The sequence below is a fragment of the Astyanax mexicanus genome, chromosome 12 (assembly GCF_023375975.1).
Source record: "Astyanax mexicanus isolate ESR-SI-001 chromosome 12, AstMex3_surface, whole genome shotgun sequence".
In the NCBI taxonomy this organism is placed as follows: Eukaryota; Metazoa; Chordata; class Actinopteri; order Characiformes; family Acestrorhamphidae; genus Astyanax; species Astyanax mexicanus.
Genome location: NC_064419.1, coordinates 37,851,791 through 37,866,037, shown reverse-complemented (window position 1 = coordinate 37,866,037; position 14,247 = coordinate 37,851,791). Strand labels below are relative to the sequence as shown.

General features: G+C 34.1%; 1 protein-coding gene across 2 annotated transcripts in view; it reads right to left on the bottom strand.

Moving 5' to 3' along the window:
• Window positions 1-14,247, bottom strand: part of grid2 (glutamate receptor, ionotropic, delta 2) — an 874,963-nt gene that overhangs the window by 534,366 nt on the left and 326,350 nt on the right. The gene's annotated exons all lie outside the window — the stretch shown is intronic.

Here is a 14,247-nt window from a genome sequence, read left to right as displayed (position 1 = left end):
TTTTCAGATATTTATATACAGAGAATAGTTTACACTTTAGATTAGGTGCTGCAAAATGTTTTATAAATGTTGAACAATTCATTTATAAATGATTTAACGAAAGAAATATAGTTTATAAATGATTTACAGGCATTTTCAGATATTTATATACAGAGAATAGTTTACACTTTAGATTAGGTGCTGCAAAATGTTTTATAAATGTTGAACAATTCATTTATAAATGATTTAACAAAAGAAGTATAGTTTATAAATGATTTTTAGATATGTATTAATCACCTTCTTATAAACTTAATCCTTCTGGGTGATGGGGGGTACTGAAGTCTATGCCAGTGTTTATAGGGCAAAAGACATGTAAGCCCTTGGACAGACCACCAGTCCATCACAGACAAGCAGAATAAAGCATTCTCTCTCTCTCTCTCTCTCTCTCTCTCTCTCTCTCTCTCTCTCTCTCTCACACACACACACACACACACACACACCTAGGGAGAAATTCAGCATCACCTGACAGTAGGTAGGTAGACTGTGAGAGAAAAAGATCACCCAGACGAATACACTGGTTTACTGGTCATTTAAATGCTTCAATCTTGAGTGTGTTTGATTCCTGCTCAGTGGAAGTTCGTTTAGCCACATAAGCTGCAGTTGAAGTTTTTGGGTCAACAAAGCTGTGCATGAAGTCCATCAGGTAGGAAGGAGCTAGGAGCTTGCTTTGAATGCGAACATCATATACCTGTCTAAATCTGTCTTAAAATAATCATTAAAATAATATGTAAAAATAATTAGCTACAACAGAACCCAGAGCACACACAAGGCTACTGGGTAAATTACTGTTTAATACTTGATTAGTTCATGATAAATAAATTATAAAATCAAAGTTTATAGATGTTTTATTCATTAAGTATGTTTGGCTAAAAAGGCCTTAACATTACATTCCTTTGTAAATATTCTATTTACATATGAATTATGATTATTATAAGTATGTAACTGATATATAAAAACTGAATTCCTGACCTATTCATCATTTGTTAATCATTTGTTAAGAATGAAATAATAACTTGTATGTGTCTTGTGAATCATTACTAATATATTTATGCATGATTTATAGATATGAGTACATGATTAATTCATGTTTAGTTAATTAGGAATTAAAAACTTATAAATGATTTATAGCTGAACGTTATTATAAAGTGTTACCATTTATAGTAACATGAAACACGGAACACCTGGGGAAACAGGTAACGAGGGGCGGAGCTACAAATTACACACACGTGATGGAAAAGTACTAGAGAAACACACTAGGAAACGGGGAAAACACAGGAAAACATAGCGAGGGCGTAACAGTTTTCTAATGCACTCAGTGACATCCAGTTGGCACACCGATAATAAATACAGCAGTACAGCAATCGAGTTAATCAAAATGTTAATCATTTGATTATTTAATTAATTGACTTCATAGATTATTCATTTTGTTCTTCATCAGATTTATCCTTGGAGTGTCTCTTCGAGAGAGCAGAGAGCAACTGGAAACCTTTTATTCCATGATAAATCAAGACATATCTATGAAAAAAATCAAAAAGTTGTTTAGTTGAGTTTTGAGTGGACAGTTAGCATTTGCATTATAAGCTTTTTTGTAGTGATTAGCCAATTAGCTATTGACTACTGAAGTGTCTTTATTAGTGTCTTAATTATTTAATCTTTAGGGTAACAATAATATAAAAAATAAGTAGCATAGTGTTATTGGGTTAGATGAAGAAGGGTCTCTACCAGTGGAGCCTCAATTTTAATAGAGAACCACTTATTAATATTTCTTATCTATTATATAATAATATCCCCATCATTTTCCACAGTAGCATTGTTTAATTCATATTACCGCAATAACCTTTTAATCAATTAATCAAGTGCTAAAGTCCTATGAAATGTCTTAGCGGAACTAAGACTGAAGACGTCAATTTTAATGCTCTTACCTGTTACCTATATTTATTTTTTTATGTTATATATATGCTTGTTTTTACAATTTAAATTATGGGAAAAATCAATATAATGTGCTCCGTGTACTCATGCTATTAGCATAACTGCCAATTAGCTATTTTTCTTTTTACTTTTTATAGTCCTGTTACTCAAAACATAAAAAGTAACAGGAGTGAGTTCCAGTATGAGGAGTGAGTTCCAGTATGAGGAGTGAGTTCCAGTAAAAGGAGTGAGTTCCAGTATGAGGAGTGAGTTCTAGTAAAAGGAGTGAGTTCCAGTATGAGGAGTGAGTTCCAGTAACAGGAGTGAGTTCCAGTAAAAGGAGTGAGTTCCAGTAACAGGAGTGAGTTCCAGTATGAGGAGTGAGTTCCAGTAAAAGGAGTGAGTTCCAGTAACAGGAGTGAGTTCCAGTAAAAGGAGTGAGTTCCAGTAACAGGAGTGAGTTCCAGTAAAAGGAGTGAGTTCCAGTAACAGGAGTGAGTTCCAGTATGAGGAGTGAGTTCCAGTAAAAGGAATGAGAATTGTTCCCTGGTTTATTGATTTATCAATTTGAATATTGGTTAATGTAAACCACTTTTTTTTTTTCAATTCTGTTTGTTTCATTTTTCATCCATTTGTTTAATAAGTTGCATGATAATACATTTGATCAATTTCAGGTTTGGGTCTTCTTGATAAGATAAAAATAGCTTTGCATCTTTTAAAAAATACAATGTACATGCCCATATTTAATTATTTTTTTTGGTCATAAATATTAATAATTTGAACATGCAGTCACACATGTCTTTTAAATAAACACTTCTTTTCTTGAGAGAAATAAAAAAAATCTAAGGAATGAGTGGACTTTCTTTTAAACTTGCTTTTTAAATGTTACATGAGTTTTTGGTAACAGGACTGAAAAAATTTAGCCATCTTTGGTTTAGAAATATTATAAGTAAAAATAATTAAAGATGCCTGAAACTGACCAGTACATGTTTTGAATAGTTAAGTAAATGTGTTATTAGATTCAAAGTTGAAAAAAAAATTATAAAAGGCTCCTTTTATTTTAATGTAGCATTTGAGTATTTGATGGAAACTGAAATATGAAGGGTAAAAAAATGGTATATTTTAAAGTCAGACGTTAAAAAACGTCAGACATCATTCTCAACACTTCACTCTGCACTTACTGTAGTTCTACTCAGCTTTGATAACTATGTTTAAGAAAATACATTTAAATACTTTTAAATCGAACAGAATGAGACGTTCAAATGCAAAAAATATACAGCAGTCGACTGTTTATTGTAATGAATCATCTTTGATGTAAACACATCATGATTCATATTCACGTTAGGTGACTTCAGAGTTCACAGCTCTTCCTCAGACTACAAAAAAATGGAAATATTCTTCCTCAGTCAAGCTGACTGAAAGGCGCAGTACGCGTGGAGAGGTCACTCTGGTGGAAGACGACACTTCATGAAGTAATTTTAGCGCAAGGCGCCTCTCTAAGGTGTAATTTTAATGCATCGGCCACTCAAACGTGCACGCGTCTCTGTCTGAGAGAGCTGTTGGTACTGAATGAAGAGCGAGAAAATCCTCCCTGTGTCTTCTTCAGCAGAATCAAACGGGCTTATCTTACGTTCAGCGTTTAAGAACCCTTCAAAAAGCATGAGCTAACAGTGTCCCGGCTCTAACGTCTCCTCAAACACCGGCTAACCTCGTCTCAGCTCACTACAGTGTTGTGCTACAGTCTCAACCGCGCACCGAACAAAGTGCTACAGTCCACTGATTTTCCCATTTGAGAGAGAGAATAAAATCCAGACTGTAGATTATTTCCATAATTGGCAATATCCAAAGGAAGGCTGCATGAAATTATTTTGTGGAGGCAGGTTAATGCAGGTGATCCCCAAAACAGAGAATAAAAGGACAAAATACTGCTACTTTCCTCTTATGATATATAAAAAAATAATGGTACCACTTTAAAATAAGACTATCTTTATAAAGGGTTTATAAATGGTTTACAACTAGTTTATTAATGGTTACTAATTAGGTTGTAAATGCCTTAAAAATCATAAATAATCAGTTATAACACATAAGAGTAACAAAATAGATTACTGTGGATTCACTATTTAACAAACAACAGGTCATTGTTGCCCTTTCTATGTATGTGTTATAAATGATTATTATTATGGTCATTTGTAAGGCATTTACAACCTAATTAGTAACCATTAATAAACGAATTGTAAACCATTTATAAAGCCTTTATAAAGGTAGTCTTATTTTAAAGTGGTACCAAATTACCAAACATAAAAAAATACTTTTTATAGAGTCTAAAGCACATTGTCCAACACAAGGCCTGGGCGCCACATCCTGACGATTTCATCCATTTGTTCAATAAATTGCATGATAATACATTCGATCAATTTTAGGTTTGGGTCTTCTTAAAAAAATAAAAATGGCTTTGCATCCTTTAGGAAAATGCATACATATATAGTGATTTTTTGTCAGTCATTCATTTATTTAACATAAACCTTTCTTGGGAGACAATCAAAGGAATTTGTGGACTTGCTTTTAAACATGCTCTTTAAATGTTTAAAACATAAGTTTTGGTAACAGGAATGAGAAAATTTAACCATCATCAGTTTAGAAATCTTATAAGTAAAAAATAAGTAAAGCTGCCTGAATAAATTGCATGATAACAAATTTGATCAGTTTGGGTCTTCTTAAAAAGATAAAAAATAGTTAAGCATCTTTTAGAAAAAAACAAAACATGCAAACATATTTAATGATTTTTTTTTTTGTCATAAATATCAATCATTGGAACATGCAGTCACATATTTCTTTAAAATAAAACTTTCTTGAGAAACAATCAAAGAAATAAGGAAAATTACCTTAACTTAAAAAAAGAAAAATAGTTTTAATAGCGTCTAAAGCACATTGTCTAACACCACATCCTAAGGATGACAAAATCCAGTCTGGACCACTGATCTAGTTTTGTTATTCTATTAATTATTATTATGGTTTTACATTGCGAAGCAATAATGGTGTGATGCGTGCTTGTAGAAAGCTTTTTGATTGGACATACGGTTTTTGCATAAAAACTTCGTAAATGCCTGATTTCCTTGCCCATTAAGAATGAATGGGGAGAAGCTTTGCAAGCCCATGTACACCACAATTTTTGAGCTATGAAGACCAAATTCGCTGTATGAAAAGATACAATTTACAGTTTTCGTACAATGTTCATACGAATTTTCCCCATAGGAATGAATAGGGGGCCCAAAGTTCCATCTCACACACCAGCAGCTCTGCGCACAGAACCCTTTCTGTCCCCTGCTCTCCAGTACTGTGAGTGTATGGAGGAGATATTGGATAAAGTAGCTATTGGAGAAAAGGTTGGACACCCCACATGCCCAAGCATCCTTAGCAACACCTTAGTAACCACCTAGCAACCACTTAGCAACACCAAAGCAACCACCATGGATACCATAGCATCGCCTTAGCAACCACCTAGCAACCACCATGGACACCATAGCAACACCATAGCAACCGCCTAGCAACACCGTAGCGAACAGTGGGAGCCATTTCAGCTGTTGCAACCATTCTGCGATTCCTTCAGAAGATGCACTTTTCTAGTTATTAATCAACCTGCTGCACTACAGTTCCCAGCATTCCTTGCAACAACAGTGCATACTCACAGCCTTGCCAATTTTGTGATTTTGTTGCTAGATTATGCACCTTTTCAAAACCAAACAAGTTAGTAACAACAAATCCAGCACCTTTTATTATTATTATTATTATTATTATTATTATTATCATTATTATTATTACTATTATTATTACACCTTCCAAAACTAATCACATTAAGGTTGAAAAAAAAAATCTATTTAAATGCACTAAAAAGTACAGAAACTCTTTAAAAAACTGCAAGCTGGAAGCTGGTCAGGTAGGTCAGTCGGACCTAAAAATGTCGCTACAAAAAATATAATTAGTAAAGAATAATTGTTTATTATTATATTAACTTTCTCATTAAAATAAAAAGTGATTTACTTGTTTTTGCTATGGTTAATTAGCAGCACATTAAGTTACTTATTAAGTTGTGGGTTGTATTATATACAGAATACAAAAAATATATTTTAATTAGTATATTTTTAGCTGATAAGAGAGTCAGCACTAAGGTATTTATATCGGCTCCGAGGGCAAAATTAGGAAAATATAAAAATAAAAAATAGAGAAAGGGGCTTGGACTGTATTGTGTAGAAAATAAAATAATAAATGTGATCATATTCATAAAACATACATCTAGAATATAGTTTACGCTTCAGAGCAAACAGCATTGCATTGCTGACAAATAAATTGTAGACCTGTTTGCATGAGATGAGGCTCTACTAATGCCCTTTTCCCTCATTTGCATGTGCCGGTACATTTCCTGGAAACAAGCCGATGTGGATTTAATTATCTTTAATATAATATAATGTTCTCAAGCGTGTTTAGACATACAGGCACGTATATAAAACATATTGTATATATATATATATATATATATATATATATATATATATATATATATATATATATATATATATATATATATATATGTACACCTATGCAGATGATTGACCAGTATCTTCTGAAAGCACATTTTGATCTGTTTGTATTGAACCGCATGGTAAACATCTCAAATTCTGTTGACTTTTCTTTTACAGACAAAAACTCAGCCAAGCTTGTTAAAGAGCAGGTTTTGGGTTGAAAAATTTTAAGAAGAATTTTGCTGCACTGTTATGACTGCAAGAAATAAATACAAATATTAAATCTGTTTAAACTATTGAGTTTGAGAAGAAAACACCATTTAATTTTTTAATAAAAATAATATTTGTAATTTTCTTTCATTTTTATATGTTTATATCCCCCACCAATGGTGATGCCAAAACACAAGGAACACATGTAAACTCAGCCATTGATCACCTCTTTTTTTTTTAACTGCTGCTAATGTATCATTGCTTGCTCATAGGAAAGCACAGTGTCTGGGTTCCTATACATCAGCTCACAGACGCTGTATGCTGAACGACATCACCCTTTGGAGTGATGAGGGAAAAGAGCGCAATTTACCCATCCATAGAGCGAAAGACCTACTGTGCTCTTCTTTCGGGGCTCCGGCAGCTGATGGCAAGCTACATAACCAGGATTGGAACCAGCAAACTACAGTTTATAGCGTTTCAGACTGCTGGACCACTTGACAACCCAGAGAACACCATTTCTAAAAGTAGTTAATTTTGGATTCAATTTGTTCTTCTGCCTCTTATTGTTTTTTTTGTTTTTTTTTGGAATCCACAACTCTGATTCTGGCACCTCTTGGTATCCATTAATATGCATGTTGCTTAGAGGCATCAGGTCATTCTCTCACCCCTTAACTTTCCGCTGGTCGAGGGGATCAAACCAGTGACCTTCTGGTGTCAAGCCTAGTGAAAGATTAGAATCTTTAAGCCACTTAAATCTCTAACCTTCAACCTGGCTTGGGACCAGAAGGTCACTGGTTTGATCCCCTCGACCAGTGGAAAGTTAAGGGGTGAGAGAATGGAGAGAATAATAAACAGAGCTTTTCTCTCTACTCTCAAATTTTCCAGCTGAGGCTCTTGTTCTATAAAAGTGTGGTTTTAATAAGCATACAGTGAAAACACTGACGCATCCTATGACTAGTCATGAGTAATGCAAATAGAAGGCATCATAAAACAGAATGAACCAATCACACGACCCCAAATGCAGCACTGGGAGAAGATAGCTTCCACACTATCACTAGAATCAAACCCTAGAAGCAAACCCCAGACCATTGATTTTTGGATGGACTAGAAATGGGTTTTTACCTTTGATCAAAAAATTAAGAGACCACTTTCGTTTCTGAATCAGTTTCTTTAATTTTGCAATTTATAGGTATATGTTTTATTCTATGGACAACATTTCTCCAAAATTCCAAATAAAAATATTGTATTTTAGAGCAGAAAATGAGAAATGGCTGAAATAACAAAAAAGATGCAGAGCTTTCAGACCTCAAATAATGCAAAGAAAACATCTTCATACAGTTTTAAGAGTTCAGAAATCAATATTAGGTGGAATAACCCTGTTTTTAATAACAGCTTTCATGTATCTTGGCATGTTCTCCTCCACCAGTCTTACACACTGCTTTTGGATAGGAGAACTTTATGCAGCTCCTGGTGCAAAAATCCAAGCAGTTTAGTTTGGTTTGATGGCATGTCGTCATCCATATTTCTCTTGATTATATTCCAGAGGTCTTCAATCTTTTTTTTTTGTTTATTATTATCTGGGCACTTATTGGTTAACAGCATGTCTTATCAAAGCTGTATTGGTCTGTATTGCTTTTTTTTTAACACAACAACCTAATCAGATTAGATATTAGGTCTCGGTCGTCAATCATGATTGAGGATCCCCTATATAATATATAAAATTGATTTTATTAAAGGACATGTGCAGTGGAGGCAGATGGCTTCTTCCAATGGTACAAATGTAAATGTGCAATACTGAAGGCTGGCCTGAACTGATGTCACCTGTGTGACTCCTTGCTATACGCTTACAGAAATTCACTTTGAATGGAAGATTGTGGAGTTGGGACAGATTAATATGTTGGGTACGGAATGACTGCGACCCTAATATGTGACCTACAAACAATTCCTAGTGTGAGCTTAGAGCTGAGGAACAGTGGATCCTATATCAGCATCACCTCCCAGGTCCGGTGTAGCTTGTATGAAGAAGGTTGAAGGGTCTAGAGTGATTTCCAATGTGTGCGATTGGGGGGGTTCCTGTGATGCAGCATGTGTTTGCGCTCCAAGAGCGCGGTCCGTCTATGTATTTGATATATGTGGTGATATATGGGAAGTGGTTATGCCAGACCATGCAGGAAAAAAGCAATTTATCCATCCAATGAATGCACAGCGATGGAAATACGGAGGGGAAGGAAATCATCTGTTTCAAATGATATGGAAATATGATTGTATGAGTCCGTGGTGAAGCGATACGCCAGCAGCCTGCGACTGGAAGACACCGAGGCTGCATATTGCTTCTTATTGCATTCACACTCCTAAAAGAAAAGGTCAACTGAAGAAGACCCCCCCCCCCCCCGCCCACAACCAAGAATTAAGATTAATAAGAACATCATGCCTGCACGTGCCACTGGCCTAAATAATTGAGGCTTTTTAAATTATAAATCTTTCAACACAAATAAAAAGAACGAGACAAAAGACATGGTTTCAAGCTGGCGAAAAAAAAAGAAAGAGCGAAAAAAGCCAGGAAATCTTTCTTCCCCGTCCAGGAAAAATGGTGTGTGCTGGAGCTCAAAAATAGGATGTGCTCAAGCATGTGCAACAGCAGAGCACACGAAACAAGAACTGCTGTATTAGCATGAAATGAAGACCCTTTTTCGGTGAATACTGCTGGAGTGGCTTTTAAAACACATCGCTTTCACTGGCGTGTCACGATAACTCTTCCGTTTCACGGAACACATTAGTCTCGTTGGGTAAATACGATAAATGGCACAAAAATAGGTTAGATATACTGTAATTCCCTTATTCTAGTAGATAAGGAAGACAGCAAGATTGCTGTAAAGCCATTGTGACAATATTGTATAATCCAGCGAAGACTTTAGAGACCATTAGAGAAAGGCAGGATCATTGACAGCCATCAGGTTCACTTAAAAACAGTACTTTTTATAAGGCTTCAAGGAACGTCTATTTTCTGGTGTATTTTCATAGACAAGGCACACCAGATTATAAGAAGCATTATGCGACACTAGTAAGGAACAAGGGTGTAGCCATGTTTTCCTTCTAATTCAGTAGGTCTTGCGGCTGGGTGGTGGAGGGGGTAACTAAGTTAAGTAAATCTAAGCTAAGTAAACAAAACTGTAATTCCTCAAATTAAAATAAAAAATCTTTTAAAGTCAAACGAGTGCTGGATGTTAATCTACACAGATTTACTTGGGTGAATTAAGCACCTCCGTTTATTTACAGTGAGCTTACATTTTCAGATTTTCAATAATGCGGCCTGACAGCACTACACTGAGGAACCCTGAGTGATATTAGCTAGCGGTTTGTCCCATTTATCTCGTTTTAACATGGAGACTACATGCAGACTACAGTCTGATATACTTGCCTCAGAATGGTGAAAGAGCTAGTACTGCCATTAGGTTAGTGGCTAATGCTAATGCTGCTCCAGCAGTGCTAGCCGGGTTTTTTTTTTTACGTTTAATATGTGTCTTCAGTATAAAATTTGCAAATTTTGACTGGTACTGTATATTGAGGCTTTGTCCACACATGTATTGTATAGTTATATGTTTATTTATTTGTTGAGAATATTTAATAGATTTTTTATACTTCTATTCACACAACGATGAAAACGTCTGTATAAAGTGATATAAAAAAATAAAATAAAATAAAGAAAATCGAGGCCTCTGTCTATCACAAGATGCAACCAGTACTGGGATGGTGAAGGCCTGCTCATGCTTCCCAGCAGCATCACTAGGAATTTAACTGGAAATCTCCCAATTAAAGACCAAAAGTATCATTTGTGCTCAGTACAAGAAGTTCCTCTAAAACCATTAAAACAGTCTGGGGTCAGACTGACCCGTCAGAGAACACCTGTTATCCTGTTAATTTGATGTTTACTTCATTGTCCTCGTTAAATCAAAAGTAATTAAAGATGATGTGCAACAATTATGTCATCATTATTTATTCAGAGATGTTAAATGTTGACTGTGGTCAAACTGACCCCAAAGATAATAACAGAGTTAAACTTTATTTATTTAACATTTACTTCTATTGGTAGACAAAAGACAATGTGAGATACATTTCTGAGGAATATGATTTTAAAATACTTAGAGCCATATTAATAGCCATTAATAAAATCCTTTATAAACCAGTTATAAACTATATATAAAGATTATCTAATTTTAAGTCCCAATTTTGTAAAAGAGAAGGGTGCCACTTTAAAATAAGTCTACATTCAAAAAGGGTTTATAAATGTTAGAATTAGTTTATAAATGGTTACTAATAAGGTTGTAAAACCATTAATAATCAGTTATAACACATACGTAGAAAGGGCAACAATATAGATGGCTGTGGGTTCACTATTTGGCAAACAACAGGTCATTGTTGCACTTTCTACATATGTGTTATAACTGATTATTAATGATTTTTAATGCATTTACAACCTAATTAGAAACCATTAATAAACTAATTGTAAACCATTTATAAACCCTTTATAAAGGTAGTCTTATTTTAAAGTGGCACCCTCTTCTCTTTTACAAAATTGGGACTTAAAATTAGATAATCTTTATATATATAGTTTATAACTGGTTTATAAAGAAGTTTATTAATGCTATTAATATGGTTCTAAGTAATTTTTTTTTTATCATATTTCTCAGAAACTTATCTTACATTGTCTTCATATTTGTTAATAGGTTTAATTATTAAACTACTTTAAATAGATTAATTATACAATAAAAAATGATACACACAGTAACCAGTAATGTGGTTTATAATTACATATTACATGACTGAATTGACATTGACATTTACCTTTTCATTATTTACCTTGACATTTTAGCATGCTGGCTGACTTCTTCATAATTATAACAGGTATTGGTATAAAACTGGTATATCAACTGGTTAATAAGACTTTTTAAAATGTTAATTACCTTAAAAACATTTATTGATTTCTTTATAAATCAGTTATAAATCTAATTTATAAGGGTAGTCTTATTTGGTGGTTAGTTATGGAACCAAAGATGATGTATAGTTTTGAATTCAGCATCTGTGACATCCTCTCTAATAGGAAAGTTCCTCCTTATCTTGATCAAATTGATATTAATGGCTAATGCATGAGCATGCATCTCCTGGAAAAAAAAAAACGTTTTTTTTTTTTTTTTTAAAAGAAGTAAACTGAGATTTTTTAATTATTTATTTATTTCTATGTGCTGTTCTTTTTTTTTGCGGTTCGTGTTGGTATTTAATGCCTTGGCCGGTGGACACGGCTCGGATTAGTTGTTCTTCGCTCACTGTCAAGCTGTTAATTGTCCTAAAAGGGCACACCATGAAGTCATTTCTGCCAAAATGAAAGCAGTGGGAAAACGGCCAGAAAAGCACAGCTTTATTCCTCATTCGCTCTCATTTTTAACTCAGGCATCATGTAAGAATTGCGAGTGCTATGGAATAACACTTGTTTCATCCTATATCTCTCTCTCTGTCTCTCTCCCCCTCCTTCCAAAAGAATGTAAGAGTGATCTCTCCAGCCTGGTATAATGTTAAATGCTGAATTATAAGGTCAGGAATCGATCACTGTCAGACAGCGCCCAAGGTGCACTTTCAAGCTTAAACAGGGGAATCAATATTGTTGCAATACAGACAGTAGAGATCTAAAACTCATCGTTTTTCCTACGGCTATGTATCTACACATGGCATACGTGTCATACATACAGCTCTATAACTGGGAGTCATGAACACCAAAAACACCATTTGATAACGTCATGTTAAAGCACTAGATTATGAAATGCAAAGAACCATACATGAGCTCACAGCCAGAATTTAGGTTTACATTTAGATATGCATATCAGAATTGACAGATACTCAAACTTTTTCTCGCTGACATAGGTAAGCAAAAAAAAAAAAAAAAAAAAAAAGCAGGGATTCTGAAATATCGTAAATAATAATAAAAAAATCCAATCCAAAGGTGTAAAGAGTATTGATATATTTATTACTCTATAGGTAGAAGTATACAGTAGATACTAGTGTTTAAAATAATTCTGTAGAAGTTAAAGTATCAACTCAAGCTTATAACTAAGTAAACAGTTAAAAGTAAAGCTTTCAAAACTACTTCAAATATAAAAGTAGTTTAAGGAAATTACTTTTGTCGGGATGGTACATGCTTAAACTTTTCTTCCAACCACAATCAAATTCACTCTATTCGGATGGAGAGATTTATCTGTACAGGGTTTTAATAGGAGTAATGAGGTTATTTTTTAAAATGCAATTAGAAGAAATTACAAATAATCGTGTGAAAATGTGAGGAGTGAAGTAAAAAGTAAAAAGTCGATTTGTTGGGGAGTTGATGAGGTGAGAAAGAGAGAACCCTTTTGTTGCTGAATACAATCAAATTCTCACAATAATTCAGCAATAGCTTCATTTCAGCACAGTTAAGTACGCTTGGCACAATTTAAGTAAGACTTTTGTACTATTTTCATACAATTAAAGTATAATAAGTACCAAAAATGTTGTTTTGTTTTAGCACTCTTTAAATATACTGATTAATAATGTGGCTGCACAAACACTTTAGTGCACTATAGCATAATAATGCTTAGTATACATTAATAATACTTTAATTTACTTTTTTTCACTAGGGCAAGACTCTGTAATAGAACTATCCTTGTTAGTCATTCTGAATAAGCATGTCAGCTAAACACTATTAATATAACTGTACAATGTAAATATTTAGTCCAATACTAGCTCTAATCCCTGTTTAAGAAACTACCTCTAAGAGTATCATGTATATAGAACAATATTAAGACACGCAGCAGTTCATCTACTGTATAATGGCTACTATTTATTCATACGAACAACATTAAGCTTTATTCACTTTAGTACTGATTTTTCGCAGTGCTGACAGGAGCTCAAACAATTCCTTGAGTCTGAAGGGGAATACTTAAGGTTTTGGCAACCCTCCTGTACATACAATGACCAGCATTAGCCCACTAATGCCATACTGCACAGCTACGGTTTACTATGATTATGCCTTTCTGCTGACTGACTGTATTTAGCAAAAAAGTGTTTTCTCCCCCTCACCTCCCCAACCGGCATTTCCTCATATGTAGCAATCAAATTCCAACAATAACTCAGGAAAATCTAGTAGCAAACCTTTATGAGAGATTACAGTTCTAGTAGATAGAGTTATCAACAAAATAATTATAACCAGTTTTCCTTATAATACCCTCAATTTTAGAAGACACAATGAAAGAGCAGAAATCCAAATACAATTTTACTGTTCATATAGTTCATATAGGTCCAAACTACCCCTAAGAGTATTGTGTATATGGAATAATATTAAGACACACAGCAGTGCATCTACTGTATAATGGCTACTGTTTATTCATAGGAGCAACATCAAGCTTTATTTACTTAAAATTACAGCCACTAAAAATCTTTAGTATTGATTTTTCACAGTGCTGACAGGAGCTCAAACAATTCCTCGAGTCTGAAGGGGAATACTTAAGGTTTTGGCAACCGTCCTGTACATACAAAGACCAGCATTAGCTCA